The sequence below is a fragment of the Pogonomyrmex barbatus genome, unplaced genomic scaffold, assembly GCF_055798465.1.
Source record: "Pogonomyrmex barbatus isolate J1 unplaced genomic scaffold, ASM5579846v1 scaffold4, whole genome shotgun sequence".
In the NCBI taxonomy this organism is placed as follows: domain Eukaryota; kingdom Metazoa; phylum Arthropoda; class Insecta; order Hymenoptera; family Formicidae; genus Pogonomyrmex; species Pogonomyrmex barbatus.
Genome location: NW_028297138.1, coordinates 2,547,524 through 2,574,338, shown reverse-complemented (window position 1 = coordinate 2,574,338; position 26,815 = coordinate 2,547,524). Strand labels below are relative to the sequence as shown.

General features: G+C 30.1%; 1 protein-coding gene, 1 long non-coding RNA gene and 1 pseudogene across 5 annotated transcripts in view; 2 read left to right on the top strand and 1 right to left on the bottom strand.

Moving 5' to 3' along the window:
- Positions 1-3,311, top strand: part of LOC148935642 (uncharacterized) — an 8,130-nt pseudogene extending 4,819 nt beyond the window's left edge.
- Positions 3,312-5,110: 1,799 nt separating this feature from the next.
- LOC148935641 (uncharacterized) lies at positions 5,111-7,331 on the bottom strand. Its single transcript, XR_016140173.1, has 3 exons — positions 6,246-7,331; positions 5,838-6,019; positions 5,111-5,763 (listed from the first exon to the last, which is right to left on the bottom strand). It is a non-coding gene; the product is annotated as an uncharacterized LOC148935641 (long non-coding RNA).
- A 3,674-nt stretch (positions 7,332-11,005) lies between these two features.
- Positions 11,006-26,815, top strand: part of LOC105423790 (transmembrane protein 114) — a 517,194-nt gene continuing 501,384 nt past the window's right edge. For 3 of the 4 annotated variants that reach the window (XM_089081259.1, XM_089081257.1, XM_089081255.1), the window contains exon 1: positions 11,016-11,145. The gene's annotated coding sequence lies outside the window, so the exon portion shown is untranslated. Of the gene's footprint in view, positions 11,146-26,815 lie in introns of all 4 variants that reach the window. The other variant, XM_089081256.1, reaches the window with a different exon arrangement.

The window sequence follows — 26,815 nt, the reverse complement described above, 5'->3', positions numbered from 1 at the left end:
TGAAAAGGAGCTTGCAGAACAGCTTGGCGTTACGCAGCAAACCATTTCCGTACGTTTACATACGATGGGAAAGGTTCAGAAGGAAGGAAGATGGGTTCCGCATGAATTGTCCGAAGACAACAAAAATCGTCGGCGTGACACTGCACTCACTTTGCTTTCAAAGTTCTGGAAAAAAGATTTTCTGCACAAAATCATTACAGGCGATGAAAAGTGAATTCTTTATGATAATCCTAAACGTAGAAAATCATGGGTTGACCCTGGTCAACCTTCGACATCGACGCCAAAGCCCAATATTCACGCCAAGAAGGTTTTGCTCTGTATCTGGTGGGATTGGAAAGGTGTGTTATATTACGAGTTGTTACAACGGATGAAACAATCACGGCAGACCGCTACCAACAACAATTGACCAATTTGAGTGATGCATTAGAAGAAAAGAGGCCATTTACTGGCAAAGGACGTCGTAAAGTGATCTTGCTTCATGACAATGCTCGATCACATGTTGCGAAAGCGACTCAGAACTATATCTTTGCGTTAGGCTGGGAACTTCTCCCGCACGCGGCGTATAGCTCAGACATGGCGCCTTCCGATTACTACCTATTCCGGTCGCTACAGCATCATTTGGCTGATACACATTTCGTGAAATTTGAAGAGATACGAAAATACATTGATGACTTTATCGCTTCGAAGCCAGCGATGAGCTTCTATCGTCAAGGAATTCGCAAGCTATCCGAAAGATGGCAAAAGGTCGTTGATGCAAACGGGGAATATTTCGCTGATTAATTTTTTTGTTTGTTTTTGAATAAAGATTGAATTTTACAAAAAAAAGCTCAGAACTTTTTTGTACACCTAATATATGCAAATAATATTCAGTATTTGCAATGATTACTTAGTCAAGGAAAATATCATGCCTAATATATGTAATATTTACATATAATATTTATTACGAGAAACATATTTTACATACTTTTTATTTGATTCATCTGAATCAGTCATTTATCTGAACTAATTTCAATACTTTAACATCTTTGGGTATGACATGATTTGAAATTACCAAAAATAATTACATGAATGTATATTGATTTTTGGAGTAAAATAAAATTCTTTTTATATGAACATTAATGCAGAAAAGATGAATGAAAAATATTCTTTATTTAGTTCAGAAGACGTCACATTTATTTTATTATCATTTATAATTAGTTTATTTTATGACTAACAAGTAAATTTCGTAAAACAATTCTTTATAAATTCTAAAAAAGAAACAATGACAATATGAATCAAGTAGATTTATCAGTTCTGGAAACCATTTCATTAGAAGCAGAAGTGACAATTCCGATCTACAAGAATCAGACATGTCTGATGAACATAAAAATAGCGTTGGAGTAAATGATCGACTCGAAATCATAGAAACTGTTCATCAATCACAATCTGAGGTTAGATAAAAATATAAAAATAATACTTTTTTTAAATAGTAATTTAATGTTTCTTTAATATTTTTGAATTTATATTTAAAGTATGTAAATATAAAAATAAATATGAAAGTTTTGAATTTAAATTTATAAATGTAGAATATATCTGCAAATTACAATATAATTCCATTTAGACCAAAGAAATTTTAAATCTAAGAAATATATTGTCTAATTTTAAAATAGGATTGCAGTCAATAGTGATGTACTTTATGAATCAATAAGTTCATATCATAGAGTATTAAACAATTCATTTGATAAGAAAAATAGCAACAATTTAGATGATGCACGTACATCAATCAACGAAAGTAGTAGTGATGATTCAAATATCACATTTCAAGAAATTAATGTCTCTCTAGATAATTCTTTATAATAAAAAAATAATATTGATGAGTTTGTTTATCCTGAACCACAACCTGAGGTAAAGAAAACTCAGATAATGTCATTAAAAAGATAAGTTATATAAATCATAATTAAACAAATAGATATTTCAAATTCAAATTTAACAATTCTAATAAAGACCTATAGTATATGCGCGCACACATTTTATATATATATATATATATATATATATAAAATATATATATATATATATATATAAAAAACCAATAAAAAAACCATGGAAGCCTTTTTAAGTTAGAGATTATTAAATTGTTTAAAATTATTCGAATTTCTTGAAAGTTTTATCTTCTTATTTTATAATTTAAATAATTACATTGTTTCAGCCTCAGTTTCCACTAAGGATATCTTTGTATGACGGATATCGACTCAATAAATAAGAAAGAATTATTAATTTTAGCATATGCTAGTTTATTTAATTTATCAGATGTAGCTTTAGACGGTTTGTTGCAATTAATTGACTGTTATTTGCTTCAAGATATATACGTATCAAAGTATTTATTTTTAAAAGATTTTCCAAGAATTGCTCAAGCTAAAAAGTATTTTTTTGTTCTGAATGCAAACAATTGCTTGAAATAAATGATAGTGAAATTATAACTTGTAAAGATTGTGAAGCAAATTTTAAAGTAACCGAATTAAGACAGAAAAACTGCTTTTTTTTGCATTTTTCTCTGAAAAGATAATTACAAGATATAGTATACAAGATATGAGTATACATTATCAATTTTTGCGAAAAACATAAGGTACCGATAATGATATTGTAAGCATATAAAATTTTAAGGAAAAATAATATAGTGAAAGAACATGATATTTTCCATTCAGTGGAATACTGATGGAGTTAAAATATTTAATTCTTCTAAAGTTTTTATGTGGCCAATTCAATCACGATCAATGAGCTCCCTCAACGTTTGCGAAATAAAAATGTCATGCTTTGTGGTTTGTGGTGTGGTGAACATAAAGATATGAACATGGACACAATATTGAGGCCATTTATTCTGGATTTAATAAAGTTACATGACGAGGATTTTGAATTCGTTGAACCAGATCACAATAACAATAATAATTGTTACAATTCATGTTCATATACTTTTTTCTCCAGTCGATGCAATAGCCAGGGCAGTCCTGCAAAATATTCACCAATTTAATGGCAATATGGTTGTTCATTTTGTCTTCATCCAGGCAAGTATATTGCCGTTAAAAAGGAACATTTACTGTGGAGACTTGCAAACACTCCGTTGTATCGAACAACACGCGTGATGTTAAAAAGGTCTGTGAAACCATGGAAGAGTCAATGCATGGAGTTAAAAGGCCCCATATATCTATGCTCATACTTAATTTTTCAGTCACTAATTCTTTTCCGCCAGATTACATGCACGGTGTATTACTTGGGGTAATGAAAATTTTTTTTTGTGAATGATTTGGTACATCAGATCATGATAAAATATGGTATTTGGGAAAACGTATTGAAAATATAAATGTTAAACTTCTATCGTTTAATCCTACTATTGAAATTGACAGAATATCACGAATAATTCAAGAAAGAAAATTTTATAGGGCTTCCGAATGGAAAAACTGGCTCTTATATTATTCTATAATATGTTTAACTGAAAAATTAAATAATGAATACGTGATGATTAAACATTGATTCTTATTTGTATACAGCATACACATCTTTTTAAAAGATAACATTGATGATAACTTATGCTTGCTGAAGATGCATTACGACATTTTGTTCTGAATCGAAAAAATTTATGGACCACACATCATGACATTCAATGTGCATTGCTTATTATATCTATACTTCATTTCGTACGAAATGTATGGTGCTGTGTGGACGTGATCTACATTTCCCTTTGAACATTATAATGGGATTTTAAAACATTTTATTAACGGTACTCAATATGTTTCCCAACAAATCTATAAAAATTATTTTGAATTAAAATATGTCAAATCAGTATTTGAAAATCATTTACATCAAGATAATTATTAGTTTTGAAGCACAGTAGATTGATAGAGATGTTTATATAAAAATTTCAATCAACGCTTTGTAGATGTCGGATCACATTTGAAAGTGTCAGGAAGTTCTAGAAATGTAAAATTATCAGATGTGAAGAAAATGTTAATTGAACAATTTCTTCAAGAGGAGGTTGCAGAAAGCATGTTCTTACACTCGAATCTGTTATAATACTATAGAATACCATAGTTGTGAATATAATCGCTTTACAAAAAGAGATAACTATACAGTTTTGTTTACAAATGATGAATATATGAAAATTAAAGATACTTTAGTTGTAATTTCCACAACAAATGGAGAAAAAATATGCATAATAGGATACTATTACAGCTATTAAAGTTATTAAAACATAATGCACAAATGTTTAAAATAAATTTTTTTTCATCAAATTTATTTTCTGCGATTCTAAAATCTTCAAATGACCTTATATGTATCCGCCCAGAAATGTTATTAGCGAAATGCTTAAATTTGCCGAAATGCTTACATTTAATAATCAGTGCTTGTTTCCGCTAAATAAGAATTTATAATATAAATATAATGCATGAATATTATAATAATGTATTAATATATTAAAAATATTATAATAACGATCATTTATTATAAAATGTTCAATTTTGCAATTTTTACAATTAAATATAAATATATAAATTGCACAAAATCTATTCTATAGTAAATATCAATAAATATTCTATAATTTGCAGAGTATATATACGTGTGCGTCTGTGTGAAGTATTTTGAAACCGAACATAAAAAAATGTCATGTCATTTCGGATTTACAATATTATTATTATTATATTGTTAATAATATTCGTGAATACTCATAGTTACTATTCAATTACTATTCAGCATGATATCACGAATAGTTACTTTTTAGAACTATTCGCCAATAGTTGCAGTTACTATTCAATTACTATTCATGCATGTAATCGCCAATAGTTACTACTCAAGTTACTACAGAAATTGATAACTATAGAAATCTGAATAGTTCTCAATAGTTCCTTTCCATACGGGGAATTCCGAATTAGAGCATGTGTTTACCGCGTGTACTCCGTCAGGTACGCGTGATGTACACTTAGCTCGAACATATAACGGGCGCGAGACAAATACAAAGAAACCACGGCAATTTCAATTTGAATTATTTTATTCTTAAACAGATATAATTACGTATAATTAAATCTAAACATTTTATCCGAAAAGAATTTCAATATAATTTTATATAAAATTATAAATATTTTGATATAATTGCATATAATTAGATATAAACTTTTTACCCGAAACAAATTTCAATATAATTTTATATAATTTGATATGGAGTTATAAATGGAGTTATAAATATTTTGATATAATTACATATAATTTGTAATACTAATAGGTCTCATTATATATAATTATATATAATTATCTGATATACTTATATATAATTAAATATAAATCTTTTTTTCCGGGAACTTTGTAGTATATAATTATGTATATGAATATATATATTATACTTTTATCTGTTTATATTTTTATAAAAATGAAATTAAAAAATGCTAAAATTAGTTAATTAAACGATTACAAAGACAGTTACAAGCAATAGAAAGCTAAGTTGAAATGTTATATGTGAAACATACATTTATGTAAAACGGTAATATTTATATATCTTTGTACTCATCTAAATAGAGTTTCAGTCGCATACACACTCAATGCATTTGACAGGCAATAGAAAAATCTAATTGAGAGAGCAGTATTACTCCAAATTATAACATGAAATTTGGTATATCAAGTTCTTTTAGGTCATCGCTTATGTCCCTTCTAAGTATGTCTCTTCTAAATATGTTTCTTCTATTATAAGTCTTCAAATTATAAGTCTATTATAAGTCTTCTATTGATAAATTTTGCATAAACCTATAAGAAAAAAATATGTTAAAATATTTAAAAGAATTCAAAATAAATTAAGACACATATTATAATTTTTTTACCTATTTCTCTTCTTTGTAAGTAAATTTTTTTTAACCTCGTTCATTAAGTTTCAAATCATTAAGTCAATTCCATTCTTTAAATTCAATTGATTAACTTTTAATAAATATTTTTTCTTTAATTTACTTAAGATTTGTTAAGATTTGTTATTTCAAGATGTTGCTTTACAATTCTTTTTTATATCCTGAAAATGTATGATACATGTAATTCATTGAAAAGATAATTCAATTTTATTAATAATTTTTGAATATATCTATTTGATATATTGTTTAAACAAATCTGAACACTTGTAACTTTGATTTCTGGAGAAGAGCACAAAACGTATGTACAAGCGCGTATGTAAAAGGAAAGTAAACAATAAAATGAAAAATACATACATTTAAAATGACACTATTTATATTGCTTCTTACCTGCAAAATAATAGATTGTGGCGCACAAATATCAGTCACTTACAATCAAAACAAGTTATCACGAACTGTCAAACTTGCCGCAAAACTCAACATCGTTGACTGCCAATCGGACGTGCGGAAAAAAACTAAGCATACTATCTCGTTCACTCTTTCGTTTTCGACTTTCTTACTCTCGTTATGCGTATCGTTATCGTATCTTAAATTGATAGAGATGTTTTAATAATCACTCAATTAGAATGTGACATAAGGAGATTGCAGTTAGAGATACATTTTCCAATTTTTCATGAAACATATTATACTGTGCCCGTCAATAATTCGCTGGGTACCCTATTCGCTGGGAATCATATGGTGATCCTGACTTATCGGTCTGATGATCCGCTGTGTCAATAAGATTAATAATGATAAATATACGTTTATCAAAGGGACATATTAGCAGTAATCTAGATTATGATTCGAAGCACAATATGTTATGAAATATATATTTATATCTTATTATTCTAGCTTATTGCTAATGTGTCGGTTTGCGTGTGTATACATTAGATCACATTAGATCTTATCGATCTTACGGATAAATCAGGTCGATAAATCAGGGCCACTATAAGAACCAGCGAATTATTGATGAACAGTTTACACTGGACTAACTTGAGTAACACCTCTCGCGACAGAAATTGCAACCATGCAAAGGCGATGACGATAATAATGATGTTCCTTAAAGTAAAAATATACAAATCAGATTTTGCGTAATATCTTCGCTCGTAGGACACGTAGTAGAAAAATAAAAATACTTTTATTATGCAAATCGAACTCAAGCTATCGCTCAAGCCTACTTAGAACTTAATCGGTTTAGCTGTTACTGAGATCTGATAATTTCGGGTGCTTGCATCTCGCCGAGTCGTGTAAAGTCATACGGTAGTGTTCTCGGTTGACTTGACACCCGAGACATTACTGTGTCTCTTGATCTCATAAAAATTGCGTTATTAATTTATTACTTATTTAATTGAAGAAACTTGTTTAAATATTATTTGTATAAAACATATTAATTGTATAAAAACTTTGTTGTCAATAACTGGCGCCTATGTGAACTATTATACAATTACTTTTAAAAAAATTATTCTTTGAAACTTTTTTAAAATTTTTTACTACTTAAAAAAATAAAATTTAAATAATAGTATTTTTAATTTTTAAAACATATATGGTACATATTTTGAATTAATTCAAAATTCTTCCTAACCAAATGATAGTAATTATTCTATTTGATTCTTCTTTAAAGTATTATTGTCTCATAAAATTGCGTATTGTAATTCAAATATTAAAATATAAATATCAAAAAATTGAAGAAATAACAATACAAAATGAAAAAATTTTATTTAAACAAATTTATTACATCTTGTATTGTTACTTCTTTAATTCTTTGTGACAAACTAGAACAGAAAAACTTATTATTATTATCAAAATTGGTTCATTTAATTACATATTTAATAATTCTTTTTAATTATATTCTTTTTAATATCAATATTAATTTTTACAAGAAACAAATATTACATAAATAAAAATATATATACAAATATTATACTCATAAAATCTATATTAAATTTTTTCCATAAAAACAAATATTTTAAACATTTCTTTAAACATATTTAAAACATGTTTAAGACAAGTGTTTTTTTAAAACAGTATAATTTAACACACATTTTAAAAATATTGATGTTTAAAACAAATGTTTTAAATATTTTACTGTTTTAAACAAACTTATTTTAAACACTTGTTTTAAACATGTTTTAAATATATTTAAAACAAATATTACTACAAATGTTTAACTTTTCTCCTAAGGAAAAGATTCAACATAGATTTTTATGAGTATAATATTTGTATATTTATTTTTATTTATCTAATATTTATTTCTTTTAAAGATTAGTATTAATATTAAAAAGAATATAATTAAAAAGAATTATGTATATTATTATATATTTAAAATCTATAAGTCTTAACTGTATTCAAACATATACAAATACGTAAAACAATACAAAATAATATACAAAAATCTTACGTTCCTTAATATTTCTTTATAGTTTATATTGTTTTTAATTTCTTCTTCAAAAACCGAATTATTAAAATTTAAATTTCTAATGATAAATACTAATGATACTTTTTAATGATAGATGCTTTTTCTATTCTAGTCTATTACGCATTGTACTATGTATAAAAGTGAAAAACAATCTTTTAATACGTGCAAAGGATGCGATAATATGAATAGATGCATGGATGGATAGATATGTTTGTTAGATAAATCAGACATAGTATTATGAATAATAATGATTATATGAAATGATTATATCAAAATGCTTACAACTTCAAACTGAATTATACAAAACTATATTTCTTTTTCAAATAGAAAGATATATATTAAATTATACTATAAAAATTTATACTATAATATATTATGATGCATCAAACTAGGTATAAGTAATAACATCCAAACGAGAGACATTTCCGAGATATCACGAGTCGATATTGTATGATTTATACGTACATACATATATATGAATATACACAGTTTACGAACATATAATTTCAATCAAATATAAAGGATCCTTAAGGAAAATTTTAAGTTTAATATAATTATACTGGTTTACTTCGTTTATTTTATGAAAAACTTAATATTTTATATATGAGATTTTTCATATAAATACAAGTATTATAAATAAATATACTTATAAAAATATATTAGTTTTTCATATTTATCACAAAAATGAACCCATTAAAAACTTGATTTAGTATTTAAAAATCTATAATTATATCTAATTATATACACACACACACACACACACACACACACACACACACACAAACACACACACACACACACACACACACACACACACACACACACACACATACCTAAATAGCATGACGTCATTATGACGATGATTTAAGGTCATTTCTCGTCATTCGACATCAGTGTACTAAACGACGTAAAATAAATGTAACATTTGTCACGAAATATCGTTATTTAATCGTCATTTTTAAGTCATTCTTAATGAATAAATAATAAAATAACATTATTAATTATCTTTCTTAATTAACTATATTATATTAACTGTAATATAACTATAACTGAATAAGAAAAATATTTCCCATATTTAATACAGTTATTAATAAATTCATTAACAAGTAAATAAAATATATACAACAATTTATAAACATTTTCATAAGAATAATGATTTTATTAAACATAATATAGATTTACGGCTCTATATATATAATTAAATTATCTACAAGAATTACATGCAATCAAGATTTTAAAATTGAGACTATTTATACGACAATATAGTAATATTCATTAAACAGATCTATCATATTTTAAGGCGGAATCCCGTAATCACTTATTTCGTCATTTTAGTAGCAGGTTTCATCCCAATACAGAGATTAAGCGACATGGAGTAGGATCTCCAAATGGATGGGTGACCGGAGAAACATGCGATGATACGAAATAAAAATTGTTTTATCACTTTCTCTAATTTTTTTTAATTTTTTTCGTTTTTTTCACTTATTTTCTGTAAGAGGTATCACATATATTATAGATTTTCTGTACTAGCAGTCAATATTGGAATGCAACCGTAATTTTGTCGTCATAAGTAAACATTATTTAATCTGTTCATATATAATCATAAACAATTTTATCTATTTATATATAATTGGATCAGGTCAAAATCCATACATAATTAGATCTATAAAATTATATATAATTATATATAATTAGATATAAACCTTTTTTCCCGGGAAATTACTTATTAAATTCTTACATTAAAATGTAAAATGTAACATGAAACTGTATAATTAAATGAAACATAATTATATTAAACAAATGAACATGATTGTATTAAAAAGATTTATAAATTATTCTTTATTCTATATATGTGTAAAATATATTTAAAAAATGCTTTTTTCTGTTTTAAACATATTTTTCTCAATATTGTTTAAAACATATTTTTTAAAAAGTACAACTTTTTTTTTAATTTTTATCAACTTTGACTGTACTACTTTTGTACTAATATATTTATATTGCTACTTTTTTTATTTGTAAATTAATGGATATTCATATATTGGTTCAAATTAATAATAGACATAGTTTGATTTAAAAAAATAATTTGAATAAAAATTTGATATAAAAATTATACTTTAAAATTATACTTCTTAATGATTATAAAAAAAATATATTTTTCCATACAACTGATAATAAGAGATTCATAAATTATTATAAGAGATTGTAATAGAATATAAAAAAGAGAATTAGATATAATAAGTACATTTCAAAGGTAGTTTACACTTCTACTATTAAATTCTTTATTCTAAGTTATAATTTAGAGTGTTTAAAAATTATTGGGATTTTATAGTACAACTGCAATATAAAATTCAATATCTTAATATAAAAAATATTAACTGTAACGCATTGAAACTTTATATAAATTAAGTCTTATACATATAAATTAAGTACGTTACAAAAAATATAAACATATTTATTGTCTTGATATATTTTATTAAATCGAATTATTGCAAAAATATATTTTCTAAAGATTACAGGTAATTTTATATAATATGTACTTATATCTGTGTATGTTTGTGTGTATGTATCTGTAGTGTATATAAATAAAAAAATAAGGGTTGATAAAGAATTTAGTTACCCCACCCCTCACTTTCAGATGCTAGATTTGTTCCTCTTCTCAAGCTACGATTCACATAGTCAGTATGTGATCAGTGTCAGTCAATCAGTGCATTCGGACGGTTGAGTTTCGTCTTGTGTAGCGTTATACCCTATTTTGTGAGGCTTGCTGTGCCAACTAACAGAGAACGGTATTTTCGGTGTTTTGCGCTCGAACCACATCTCTCGAGATATTTCGAGGTAAGTCAATAGAAAACAGAAAGTCCAATGAACAACTGGTTGCCGAACATGTGCGCATTTGTGCTCGCGCCGCTAACATATTATTTAAAAATATAAAAATATGTAAAGTGATTCTAAATAGAAATAAAAAATTTTTATTCATTTTTATAACATGAACACATTGTCTTTAATAGATAATTAAATACTTATTTAGAAATTGACTTCAATCATCCTAATTTATTTTATACGTTATTAATATTGAACATTAAATATTTTGATAATTAAATTGCACAGATTTTTAAATTTAGTTAAAAAGATATAATTTTGAAGACAAAAGAAAAAAAATGAAATTTCTTCACTTTTCAAATTTCAAATATTTTTAGCATGTACGAAATTTAACTACGATGTGTGCGTGCGTGCATACATGCGTAGAGAGCGCGCGCGTGTATGTGTGTGTGTGTGTGTGTGTGTGTGTGTGTGTGTGTGTGTATGTGTGTCATTATTCTTACATACGCATATATTCATACAGAACAAATATATATATCGTGTTGCCCCAGTTTAATTGCTCCAGGCAAATCGAAAAATGGAAAATACGAAGAAATGTTTTAATTTTTGATAATTTTACCTCAAATTAATGGCAGTCTTATGTCCCTCTCGAAACTATACAACTTTTGTCTGAAACATTTTTTTGTATTTTCCATATTTTTCGAGATATTTGCCTGGAGCAGTTAAAATAAAACACACGGTATAACAAATACGTACCATTTAAGTTCTATTTTTTTAAATAAAAGATATTGCCAATTAAATTTTATTTTTTAATTTATTATAATTAATTTATTATAATTAATAACTAATTCTAATTTAATGATACGTTGTATGTCAACAATAAGTAAGAAAATCCTTTTTTTCTTTTTGTTTTGTTCTTTTCTTCTTGTTATTTTCTTATTGTTGCTTTTTCTTAGACTTAAATTTTATTTATCTTTAATTTTATAATATTAATGACAATTTAATAATACATAATTACAGTATGGAAATTTAAGGACGTATTATACTTATTTTTTTTTTACTTATAACATAATGAGAAAATTACAAATTATCCTAATTATATCGCATAATTAAATTGCATTTAAATTAAAAATCTATCACTAGAATATAAAATAGGAATATGTTTTAATAGAAATGTAAGATGACAAAGTCACAACTCTTTTTATACTCTTTTTATAGAGTGATTCAGAACAACCGTTTATCCTTAAAGGAGCATATTCCTGACTTTATTTTAAGACAATTTTTCTTTTATTAAAATTTTATCCGAAGCTTAGTTTTTAAATTATAAGCAGAAATAGTTTACCAATTACGGGCTGAGTATAGAAGGTAGGCAGGGACTGCGCAACTTACCGTCCGACGCGGGTGACTACGCGGGGCGCACGTTACGATTAGCTGCTTTGCTACGAGACACAAACACATGCACATTTGCACTCGTACGCATACACACACGCATGCACACACATATACGCACATATGCACACATATACGCACGCACACACACACGCATGCACACACTTACCTTGTAAAAATTCGATACCTTGCAAAAAACGGACAGATAATTTCACTCGCCGTGATAGCAACTCTTTTCCATGCGACGAATCCGTACCGAATAAATCAAAGTTTTTCTTTCTTGAATTATATCAATACTCACGCACTCGATTGATTTATAAAAATCCAAATCTATCGATCCATCACTATTAACCGACTAATTATTTGACTGAGAATTACTCGAATTAAACGACACATTACATACAATTAGAGAAATTAGAAATTTTCTTTTTCTTATAAATTGTATTACATTATCAACACGTTTACTGATGTACTCGATCGATAAAATAAAGCTTTTACGAATGAATCGGTTCATCAATAATAATCACTATCAGTTAATCATTCGGCGAATGAGAATACTTGATGAAAAAAAAAACACATGCATAATCACAATAATCAATATTTATAAACATATATCAACTTTTACAGATTTACGCACGTGATCAATAAAGTCGAAAAATTCACGAATAATAAATTACAAAGTAATAAATTACATTTAATTATTACCAATTAATCGGCTGGTTTTGAAAAAAATTTGATAAAGATACATACACGTTACATACACGACACACGTTACTCGATGAGAAATTCTATTTGATAACAATAAGCAGTCCATAGATTGTAGCAAATTATGTTATATGTAAAATTCCTTCTCGTGTGAATAGCGATTCATCATTGAATATCACACGAGAAGCGAATCTGGGATTTCGTTCGACGTTTCTCAGAAAATTTTCGCAGAATGTTCTTCTTAGATAATAATCCTCAGGTCGTAAATATTGCACGCGTGTATAGTGAAATGCGTGCAATTTTTCTTGTTGCAATATCCTTTGTACAGTTGCATATGATAAATTGTGTTCTCGAGCAACGATCCGAATACTCGTTTCCGAATTTTGCTCGAAAGCACGTACAACTGTCTCCACACTATTAGATATTAAAGAATCAAATTTGATTCAATTTCTTAAGTTAAATAATTTTAGTTGTTTTTAACTATCATATGTGTTGAAATTTCTATTTTAACGAAAAACATGTGTTTAAAAAAATAACTATATCAAATTAACTTATTTATGTAATTAAAATATTTAGTTGAAAGAAAATAGCGCCACTATTTAATAAAACAAATGAATAACGGAATAACGATGTTGCTAGGAGCGATACAAGTTGTCGTGTAGAGACAGCGCGCATACGTCACAAGTCATAACGTGTCTTGATACCGTTGAATAAACGATGTGTCTTCGAAGAAAAGATTATGTTAATGTTAAAGTGTTATTTATTTGTGATTTCTAATGAATAGAAATTTAATGAAAAGAAGAAAGTTATAAATCAAATTGTATCTTCGTCTTGTACTGTTATGTTTTTTTATTATCGTGTATTTGTAACATTTAGTTTTGAAAATCATTGTCATGCTTATGTTGTACGTTATTCGAAAGATTACATATATGTAAAGAAATCAGCATTGTATGATTTTCGAATTTATTGTATACGTAAATCATTTATTATTGGCGACGAAAATTATTATATATGTTTACGAAACAAAGTTCGATTAAAGATGTATAATTATGTTGCAAAATTTTAAGAAATATAATATGTACATATATATACACATGATTGTTTTATATTTAAAACTGCATTAAAATTTACAATTCATTAAATATAATAACTTTAAGTTAACTATCACATTGTGTTGAAAACAACAATAAGAATAGTAATATTTAACCAAAATCTGAGTATCCTTTGACTATTATAGATTAGTGATATTAGTAAATTAAAATACAATATTGAGTCATTTTTTACTAAATCAAAAGCTTATATTAATGTATGCACATAGTAAATAACAAAATTTTAGTCAAATATGATACTTCTTGAGTAAAATTATTTAACAATCGTTTAAGTTAAATTAACCATATATTTAGTAGGAGCAATGACGATTTATAGGAATGGTTAAAAATGATTAACATTGAGTACAATTTGACACTATGGATTTAACAGTGCATATTCCGTAAATTTCTTACCTCGCGATCTCTCCCAGTGTTTGTTTGGGAGAACACTGCCAGTTTCGTATAGCCTTTGAGCAACTCGAAGTATAACAGGAGTCGATGGATGTCTTGCTGTTTGGGTACAATTCGGCGTATCGTCTTGCAGCAACGTGATATTGCCCATGGCACTCACCAGTGCCATCAGCATATCGTAATATTCTTCATTCGTAAATGTTCCCATGTCGTCTTGATAAAGATTCTTCTAATAATCGAATTATTGAACGAAGATCGATCATCTCATTTATACGATCTATTTATACGATCTCCGTAGGAGACATGTCCTCCTCGCACCACCCTTCGCGAATAGGAGATCGCGGGTCTCAATCTGCAATCTCCTATTCGCGGGGGGGGGGGATGCGGAGGCGGACATAGCGAATACATCCGTGTCTCCGTGGAGCGCGAAGGAGATCGTGGAGCGGAGGGAAAAAATAGTGGGGGCAATTCGATGTTGCATCCTTAATGCAAGATGAAGAGAGAAAGCATAATCGGACGTGATATCGAATTTCGGTGACCGCTGTCTCACACACTCGACACTAGTGCGAGTGAGAGACTGCGGTGTATCTACACATTGCGCTTTTCCTACATTCGTGTTTTCGGAGCATGAAAGAGACGCGGAGCGGAGGAAAAAAATACTGGGAGCAACTCAGTGTTGCATCTTTAATGCAAGACGATCGAGAGAAAAAGCATAATCGAATGATATCGATTTTGGTGTCCCTTCGCTGTTTCACACACTCGACGCTAGTGCGAGTGAGACCGCGGTGTCTCTATACGTCGCGCTATTCTTTCTTTCTCTCTCGTTCTGATTAATTATTGATTATTTAGTGATTATTTATTTATTTGATTGTTTTAATATGATTATTAATTGTTTAATAATCACGTAATAATTATTTTTATTATATATTTTAAAAATAGTTATGTGTAAAATTATAGCTATTATTGCGGGTTTGGACATTGAATGTCTTACAGCTATCTGAAGCAGCGATATTAAGAATTATTTAAATATTAATAAATATTTAAAAAATAATGAATTCGTGAAATTGTGTTCAAAAATAAGGAAGATTATATTCAATAAAAATAATTGAGAAGTTAAGAAAAACGGTTGAAAAACAATTGCGATTTCCTAGTAATAAAACAATAAACAAAGAAAAAAGCGACGCATGGTTGATTGAGACATATAAACAGTGGTTCAAAAATAAAGCAAATTATATTCAATAAAAAGTTATTAATAAATAAAAATGTGAAAATTAAAATAAATGTTTTCAAAATGAATACTATATTGTAAAATAAATGTAAAATAAATGTAAAATTTAAATTTGTAATAATATAATTATAAAAAGTAATATTTCTATACGTAAAAGTATTATTTTACATTACATTATATCGTATCATTTTTATACACTGACATTTAATTGTAAATGTAATCCTACAATCTTATAGATCAAGAAGTTTATTTACACATTTAAAAATGCGTGTAAAACTGTTACATGAATCTCCAAATTACCTGCAATGATAGTTGTAATTTTATACATAACTTCTTTTTAAAATATATAATATATAATAAAGGATATATAATAAATATATAATAAAGGAATTATTATGCAATCATAATTAAATAATCAATTAAATCAATAATTAAATAATCATTAAATGATTAATTATTGATTATTTAATGATTATCTAATGATCGATTTAATTGATTATTTAATTATGATTGTGTAATAATTCTTCTATTATACATTTAAAAGAAAGTTATGTGTAAAATTACAGCTATCATTGTGGGTATGAAGATTCATTGTAATACTTTTTCGCGCATTTATAAATTTATAGTGTGCAAATAAAATTAGCTTCTTGTGTCGTAAGTAAGATTGTAGAATTACATTTACAATTAAAGGTATGTGTATAAAAATAATATAATTGAACGTGAAATAATCCATAAAAATAATACTTTTTATAATTACATTATTGCAAATTTGAATTTTAAATTTACAACATAATATGTTATATATAATGTATATAAATTTACAACATGTTATATATACAACATATATATAATATATTCATTTCAAAAATACTTATTTTAATTTTCACATTTTTATTTATTAATAACTTTTTATTATTATTGAATATAATCTTCCTTATTTTTGGATACAATTTCGCGAATTCATTATTTTTTTAATATTGGCTGCTTCAGATAACTGTAAGATATTCAATGTCCAAACCCGCAATAATAGCTATAATTTTACATATAACTTTTTTTAAAATATATAATAAAATAATTATTACGCAATTATTAAATAATTAATAATCATATTAAAACAATCAATTAAATAAATAAATAATCATTAAATAATCAATAATTAATCAGAACGAGAGATGAAAAAAGAAAAGCGCGACGTATAAAGATCCCGCGGTCTCTCACTCGTACTAGTCGAGTGTATGAGACAGCGAAGGAACATCGAAATAGGTCCAATCACGTCCGATTATGCTTTCTCTCTCGATCGCGTATCTTGCATTAAGGATGCAACATCGAATTGCCCCCACTTTTTTTCTTCCGCTCCGCGATCTCCTTCGCGTTTCGCGGAGACACGGACGTACGCGCTTCTTGTGTATGTGTAGCGGCCGCGCGCCGAGCACAGGACATCATTCCTATCGGTGCGTGTACGTACGTGTTTAATGTGACCCGGACGCGCCAAGTTTTTGTACATCATTTTTTTTTCTTACACATCAGATTTTCTTTTATATTTTATTTTTATATAAACACAAGTACAATAATTCAATAAAATTTTTTTGGCAACTACAAATTGACATTAATTTTAGATTGATAAAATCTTTTTTCACCTTTATAAAATTTCTTTTCTACTTTATATAATTTAAAGTTTGTGCCAATTTTTGATATCATGTTTTTTGTAGAAATAATGAAACGATTTTTCAAATAAAAATGAACTACAAAATAAAATATATTTTACTGTAAAATCTTTTTATTTTATTAAATTAGAAGTTGGCGCCAGTTCTTCATATCACATCTTTTGTTATAAAATTTATTATTAAAAAGACTTTTATAGATGGAAATTTTTGTTAAAATTCATTCTTTCTTTTACATAAATAAGAAAAGGGGCGTGTGAACTTAGTGTTACTTTTTTATTTATCAATAACTGCAATTTATTCATATTATCAATAACTGCTTATATTTTTCAATGCATACACTTTCAATATATATGTCAATAATGAGCGGTAACCGATTCGATCAAAAGAGACGAATTATATGCGGCAATGAACGAACTTGGAATACCAAGGAAATTGATACGTATGGCTATGGCGACAATGCGTTCGAGGAATTGTGAAGGTGAATGGAGAAGTCTCACAAGACTTTAAAATTTGGGATGATCTCAAGCAGAGTGACGGCCTGTCAAGTATTTTATTTAATATAGCGCTTGAAAAGGTCACAAGAACTGCTGGCATAACAGACAGAGAAACTATCTTGAACAGATCAAATTTTCGGTTGTATAGATGACATTGATATAATTGGCCACTCGATACCCGAGGTCAAGGAAACTTTCCTTAAAATAAAGAAAGCTGCTAAGGAACTAGGATTAACAGTCAACGAAAAAAACAAAAATGATGATAGCATCAGACCCAGCATCATTAAAAGAATAGATCAAAATATCACGATGGGTGACCATAATTTCGAGTTGATCAAGGAATTTGTTTACTGAGTACTCTGGTGAATAGCTTCAACATTATAAAAGATGAAATCAGGAGATGCATCATGACAGCGAATCGGTGCTACTATGGACTGACTAAACAACTTTGGTCCAGGGTCTTGTGCAGAAAAACTAAGTGCAATATCTATAAAACATTAATTAGATCTTACATATCTATAAGACATTAATTAGTTCTTACATATGGGTCGGAATGCTAGACGCTCACAAAAACTGAGGAAGAAACGCTCCTCATTTTCGAGAGAAAAGCTTTGAGGAAAATCTATGGTTTAAAACACGAGAATGGTGAATGGAGAGGAAGATATAACGATGAGTTATATGAAGAATATGGGGATATAAACATAGTCAAGTACATCAAACTTGTCAAGCTGAGATGGGTACAGAAAAACCGGATAACAAACCACCTAAGCGGACTTAGAATCTTATATAAGAGATAAGAGAAGGAGTAGACCAAGGACACGGTGAATAGATGAAGTTGAGCGGGATCTGCGGCAATTGCGGGTCATCAACAGGAGGGAAAAGGCACGGGATAGGACTGGATGAAGACATATCTAACTAAGGCAGGCCGAGACCTACACCGGGTAGTGCTGATGATGATGATGATTGAACCAAAAAATGTTGGAGACGTTCGACCATCATATCAAGGGCGATAGAGTACTATAGTATCTCTATTCTCTTCTTGCAGCGCGTCGAGCGCGAGAGAATACAATAGTATCTCTATTCTTTTCTCGCAACGCATCGAGCATTTTGTTCGAGTCTTTTGCTGTCTTGCTCGTTTTTTCACTGTGTCATTCGCTCTGTCGTTGTTCGCTGGCTCTTTCACTCTCTCATTCGCTCTTTCGTTGTTTCGCTCACTCTTCCACTCTCTCACTCGTTCTTTCACTATCTCGCATTTCCGCTCTCTCGCTCAATCTCATATGCTCATTTTCCATACGTGTACATCACTCTGAGAACTTGATCATTAGCGCCGCCGTCTCGTAGTGGCGAAAATTGCAACGGTACAATAAGAAGGGTATGCGTCACGGCGGGGTCCGACCACGAACCAGTCGTGAAAACTCGTAATTATTTTGCGAAAAAATACCACCTTAACCAGGAATCGAACCTGGATCTCCTGTTTACCAGACAAGCATCTTATCCCTTCGACTATCGAGGCTTGTGATGATATTTATCACAAATAATGTATTTAGAATAACACGTCAACAATACAATGATACATATATATATACGTATATTACAATATATATATATATATATATATATACGTATATTACAATATATATATATATATATATACGAATTTGATTTTGAAGAATAAATAAAGATTTTTCACTCTATAACAAAAATCTCGTTTATATTTGATCACAGTAGTATATTTGCCAATGGCGTTGAAGGGTGTCGCAGTCATGGATGCAGGTCGGACTGCGATACCCTTCAACGCCATTGGCAAATATACTACTGTGATCAAATATAAACGAGATTTTTGTTATAGAGTGAAAAATCTTTATTTATTCTTCAAAATTAAATTCGTCGCCTTCAAAATAATCCCCTCCCGATGCAATACACTTATGCCAATGCTTTTTCCAATCCTCGAAACACTCTGAAAACTCTTCTTCCGGAATGGCCTTCAATACCTTCTTCGTTTCGGCTTGTATCTCCTCAATCGATTCAAAATGGTGTCCCCGGAGCGGTCTTTTGAGTTTACTGAATAGAAGTCACACGGTGCTCAATCAGGCGAATACGGTGGTTGTGGAAATATGGGTCGAGTTTTTGGCGAAATGGTCACGAAGAACTAGTGCAGTGTGAGATGGCGCATTATCATGGTGCAAAAACCATGAGTTGTCTGCCCATAAATCTGATCTCTTGAAGCGAATAGTTTCACGCAAACGACGCATAACACTCAAATAATATTCCTTGTTGACAGTTTGGCCCGGCGGAAGGAATTCATAATGCACCACACCACGATAATCGAAGAAAATTGTTAACAAAACCTTGATTTTTGAGCGATTTTGGCGCGATCTTTTTGGTCTTGCCTCACCTTTTCCACGATATTCGCTCGATTGGTCGGTTGTTTCCGGGTCGTACGCATAGATCCAAGTCTCATTTCCAGTTATCATGCGTTTCATCTTGTCCTGGTAGTCAGAAATCATTGTTTCATACACTTCAACGCGACGCTGTTTTTCCAAAAAATTGAGTGTTTTCGGAACCAAACGAGATTTGACTCTTCTCAAGCACAAATGGTCTTTCAAAATAGTCTGGACTGATCCAAATGAAATGTTTACAGTATCGGCAAGTTTTCTAATTGTCAATCGACGATTTTGGAGCACCAAATCCTTGATTTGCTTCACATGTTTGTTCATCAATTGATGTTTTTGGTCGTCTTTGATGTGGTTCGTTTTCTATGCTTTCTCAACCATTTTTCAATATTTTATACCAGTCAAATACTCTTGGTCTTGATAGAGCCTGGTCACCAAAAGCCTTCTGCAACATTCTGAACGTTTCAGTAGCAGAAATTTCATTCCGCAAACAAAATAAAATACAATTTCTTTGCCCAACAGAATCACATATCGTAAAAATTGAAAAAAATACTTTTGGATATTCACAAAAACGAGCGTTCACTATTAAACAAATGAAAAGAATGACATGAAATTTCACATAGATGTCAAAGACAGTACTACCAACTTAATAAAAAAAATATTTGTCAGAATCGATGAACCCGCGCAGTTTAAATTTAAAAATCTCGTTTATATTTGACCACAGTAGTACAAATAATCTTCCTGGAGCACGACAAGAGAGATTACATCATACGGCCGACGACGTTTCTTAAAAGTAAATTTCTAGAAATCGGACTTTGGATTGTAATATCTCCGTCCACAGAGAAGAAAATTAAAACATTTTTATTATACAATTCAAACCTAAGCTATCGATTACACCTATTCAGAAGTTGATCGGTTCAGTCGTTACTGAGATTCAATAATCCTGATGATTAGCAACTTGTCTGGTTCGTGTAAAGAAACGCGGCCGGTCTCATGCTTGTGAAGTGCTGACACTCACACTTCGAACCACGATCAAATCATACATTTTAATATTAATATTAACAAAATATATTTAACAAAATATTTATGTGACTCTCAAAACTGTTGTAATGATTTGTTTGTCTGGGTTTAAGGGAGAATATTAGAGGAAGCAAGGCTCTGATGTCAACAAATATTCTTATATTCTATATTTGTATATTCGTAAGAATACAAGATAAGCATTCATAAACAATTCTCAGTACGTAGTAAAATTAATTGTAAACAAAACTGTCGAAATTTATTCGTCGATCGCAACAGTTGTGCATTGTGTTATTCTTTCTACTATATTTTGAAATTTTTCATCAGATAAATTAACTTTGCATTAAATATGTATTGTATACGTGCATTAGTACTTAAAGTAAAGTGTTTCTGCAAAGGAAAAGAATATATTGACGACTATGAAACCGATTTTCAATGATAAGACAAAAAAATCGTTTATTTTCTAAAACAAGGCTTATCAGTGCGACAGATGGCAAAAAGAGTTGGAATCCAGTGTAAATCGAATTCGGAAAAAAATTTTGCCAGAGTCTACTAAATTATTAGGTGATCACCCTCGAAAATTAAATGAACGCGATCATAAAAGTTTAATTAGATTAATAAGAACTGGAGAAGTTGATAATGCGGTAAAAGCCCAAATAATCTTTAAAAATTGTTTTGGAATGGATGTTAATGCTCATACTGTCCTGTGTAGGGCTTTAGAACAAGAAGGATTTGTAGCACGCATTAAAATAAAAAAACCACTTTTTATTGCAAAACATCGAAAACTAAGATTACAGTTCGCTGAAAAATATTAATATTAACTGGACCGTTGACAACTAGAAAAGGGTTGTATGATCTGATGAGACGAAAATTAGCAGGCTTGGATCAAATGGTCAATGGATATGGAAAATGCTAAAATCTCCATTAATCGATAACCATGGTCTTTCAACCGTAAAATTTGGCGGAAACAATATTATGGTGTAGAATTGCATCAGAGGCAATTGTTGGAAAAATTTTCAAAATTGAAGGAAGGATGAATGCGGATGACTATATTCATATTTTGGAAACATTACTCCTACCAAGTTTGAGAATATTTGATACTTCAGTGCAACAGATCATTTTCCAGCAGGATAATAATCCAAAGCACAAAGCAAAAAAGACAATGAAATGGATCACCGACCACGAATTGTCGCTACTAGATTGGCCTGCTCAATCACTCGATATTAATATCATTGAACACATATGGTTTTATATCAAACAGCAATTGGCTAAATATCCTGATACATCTAATTCCGTTCATGAATTGTGGCAGCGAGTTGAACGTTTGAATTTAGAGTGGAGTTCCTGAAGAATTTTTGGACAATTTGGTTAAAAGTGTACTCAAACAATTAGAAGCTGTAATAAAAGTGTACTCAAACAATTAGAAGCTGTAATAAAAGCTAAAGGCGGCTATACTAAGTACTAAAAATGTTAATTTCTTATGGAAGTGTAAAAGTGTAAAAGTGCTATGTACAATTAAAATACAAACAATAATATTTATTTTTAAGAATCCAGTTAAATTTTAATTTTGTGCATTTTCAAAATATATCAATGTTACATTAATTTTGAATAAAGTTTCTTTTTCCAACAGCGGTTATATGTCTTTTATTGAATTTTTAATTTATAATAACAATCATTACAACAGTTTTGAGAGTCACGGTATATATAAATATTTTGTATACTATATAAAAATTACATTAATTTTTAACTTTTCTTTTGAATTTTTTATTGATCTCGACCAAATATTCATTATTTATTAAATAAAAAGTTGTAAATAGCGATCCCGTAATCACTTTTTATTTCTTCCTCATTCTGATTTTGCATGAATTTCTCTACGTGCGTGCGTGCGTGCGTGCATGCAGGCGGGCGGGCGTGTGTAATATCGTGGGTGTTACATTGGTGCGGAGGCCAGGATCGAGATTTCAATGGAGAGATCGTGTGATTGTTGAGTTTCTGAATAATCTCACCCGGTTATATAATATTAATTTTTCGATAAACTTTAACAATGTCTAGATTTCGAAATAAGATTAATCGCAAGATTTATTAATAAATGACGCATAATGCACGTTAATGGAAATATATAGGTATATAAATGCAAGTATACTATAAGTATACTATAAGTGTAAACTATAATTAAACTATAATTAAAAAAAAATTAACATTAGAGAATTAAGAAAGGGAGTAGCCTTGATCTTCTTCTGGAAATGAAGTTATTAGGAGAGAGAAAACGGAAGGATTCTTCAAAATCAGAGAAAAAGAGTTCTTTGTCATGAAACATAGGACCATGGAATACGACTCGGAAATCAATAGGAGATTCCGATTCGTATTTCCGGATCGATGAACAGGGGAATAACTTGACTCTATTGCAAAAATCAAATGTTCTAACGAATCGGTGGGCAAGTCAAGAAGAGAAAGAAATTGTGAAAGTAGATTAAAGGAGGATTTAGAGGAGCTAGAATGGTCGAGGTTGATTGCGATGTTTTGATTGGTTCTCTTGAAATTCGCTTTGACTTGTTTATCGCTGTTCCTGAGCACTCGTCGAGCCCGCCCATTCTATGATAGGGAATAGGGATACGTTTCAGAGAGCACTTCAACCGTTGAAGTTTAAAAGCTGGTACTCTCGATTAATTCACTATGAGAGAAAAGGATAAATAAGTAAAGGAAGCAGAGAAACATATCGAAAAGAACGAAAGGACAGAGAGAGAGAGAGAGAGTTTTAATTAATAATCATGAATTCGGAGAGACCTAGTTAACAGGAAAAATTAGAGTGGAGAAATAAACATAATAAAAGCGAAAGTTTCCCGGTTTATTTGGCAGCTATGGACTTTAAGGGCCTTCTGCGATATTAGAAATCCGAGAAGTCCGCAGCAAAAAATAAGATAGAAAAGGAAAGATTCACCGATTTATTCGGCAGCCATAAACCTTAAGAGCCTTTAGCGAATCAAAAACCCGAGAAGTCCACAGCAGAAGATAAGATAAAAAAGGAAAGATTCACCGATTTATTCGACAGCCATGAACCTTAAGGACCTTCAGCAATATCGAAAACCCGAGAGGTCCACAGTAGAAAATAAGATAGAGGAAGAAAATCTTAGAAAGATGGAGAAAAGGAATGGAAGGAAAATTCAAAAGATTTACAATTGCGAAATTGAATTTAATTAAGGACTTACTGATTGTTGACCAAAGAGTTTGTCGTAAGGAAAGTTTTTAAAAGTCTCGCTTCCCTTCCAGAAGATTGTCCTTGATTGAGGTTTCACTGATTCTAAGTTAAAATATCGCAAAAAAGGTTGACTAGGAATGAAATGACTGACACAATATGACTTCAACGAAGAGTTAATGAATAATGCTCTACTGCTATTTGGAAGGAGCTCCATTTATATAGGATGAGCAGGGTCTGATTCTTTGTTGAAGAGGAATGATGATAACATCCTGAGATGGGTAAGAGGATTGTTTATATTAGATATCGTTATTTATTCACGGCTGCTATGTCTGTGTGCAACATTTGCAAAATGTTTAGCAACTTTTTCATGTAATAAATGTAAAAAGAAATAGAATTTTCGTGTACAGGTAGTAATTGAAGCAAATCTCCAAGTGAAAGTACATACTTTTGACTGATTCAACCGTTATCATTAGTGTCAAATGTTTCAGATAATCGAAGATGTATGTACATTGATGTCAAATTTGATATCATATTTGATTTATACTTTATCAATAACAAAAGAATAATATTTTTGAGATTTGCTCGAAAAAGTTTCAATACATGATCAGATAATTGTTAAATTTAGGAGTATGACTATTGAATCACAGAGCATCCGAAAGATGCTCCGTTACTAGCGCGCGCTAATGCCCGCATCATCCAAGGCCGCCCGAATACTCCCGACCGCGACCGATCGACACACGCGCGCCGGCGAGCTGTCACGCATCAACGACGTGACAGCTATTGTTTCTTAACAAACGCTAACAAACTAAACGGTGACACGTGGCGCGGATACGGGTATAAATACCCGACAAATTTTAAGAAAAGAGACCAGTTCTATCCGCTCCTCCAACCTCCGCCACAAACAACCGTTCCGACCAAAACAGCGAGAGAAGTTCTCTCAACGAATACCGAGCGTTCTCCGTATTCCTGTTCTATCCTTTCTCGAGAAATCGGAGTGTTCTCAGCTTTCTCGTTCCGCAACGAATACCGAGCATTCTCGATATTCTTGTTCCTCCCTTCCGGGGAAAAATCGGAGTGTTCTCAGATTTTCCTCCTCCCGACAATACCGAGCGTTCTCAGTATTGTCGCTCCATCTCATGTCGAAAGTCGGAGCGTTCTCGGACTTTCCCGCGACATCCGCCCCACGGACGCCCTCACGACCAGCGTCAACGGTTGCCTAGCAACACACACGCGCGGACCCGGTTGTCTGGCAACGCGCTACCGATACGACTCCCGGCGTCCGACATATCCGCAATCGAATCGCGTTACGAACATCGCAAAGCGATCGGCAAAGAAAACGACAACGAACGACCGCGCAAAGCGAGAGGCGTCACGAATTTATTGTAAATAAATTAAAAGCCCGGCGGCCGCAACACATCTCACGAATCCGACATCCGACGAGCGATAACCGAGCGCACGTCCCCGCGTCCGTGCCCAGGGATAAGATCCGAGCGCGCAGGGACGTACCGTTACACTATGTTCAGCGGGTAATTAAAACAATCTATGATTTGTCGAATTATCTATATTATATGTAGCTATACCAGTAGATGCTCTAGCAGTATCTTTATTAAATTTTTGTTTTATCCAGCATTTAACAGACTTAATTAAGAAACTTTTTTTTATTACCTTCTCCGCTAACATATGAACGTAACATTAATTTATCAGATTTCATATCAATAATCCTATATCGAATATTCTTTTCTGATCCATATTTAATTTTGCTATCATTTCAGATATATCGATTTTTTAAATTATTTTATCATCAAGATCTTTAAAATTTTGCATGGCTTCATCAGTCGTGATCATTATTTCATATTTTAAATGCCTATTGGATTTTTAGGATTATCTTGAGATTGTAATTTTTGTAAATTGTCATCTAGATCATTTAGATGTTGTTTAATTATTTGTTTTGCCGTTTCAAACGCTTTTTGTAATTCTTCTAATTTTTCGTACTGTAATGTGTAAGAATTAGACGACCGTAAGCGGTCATGAAAGAGATATCTTTCAAATGCTTCTACAAGATCTAATTTTTATGAGATGATTCAACATAAATATCACATT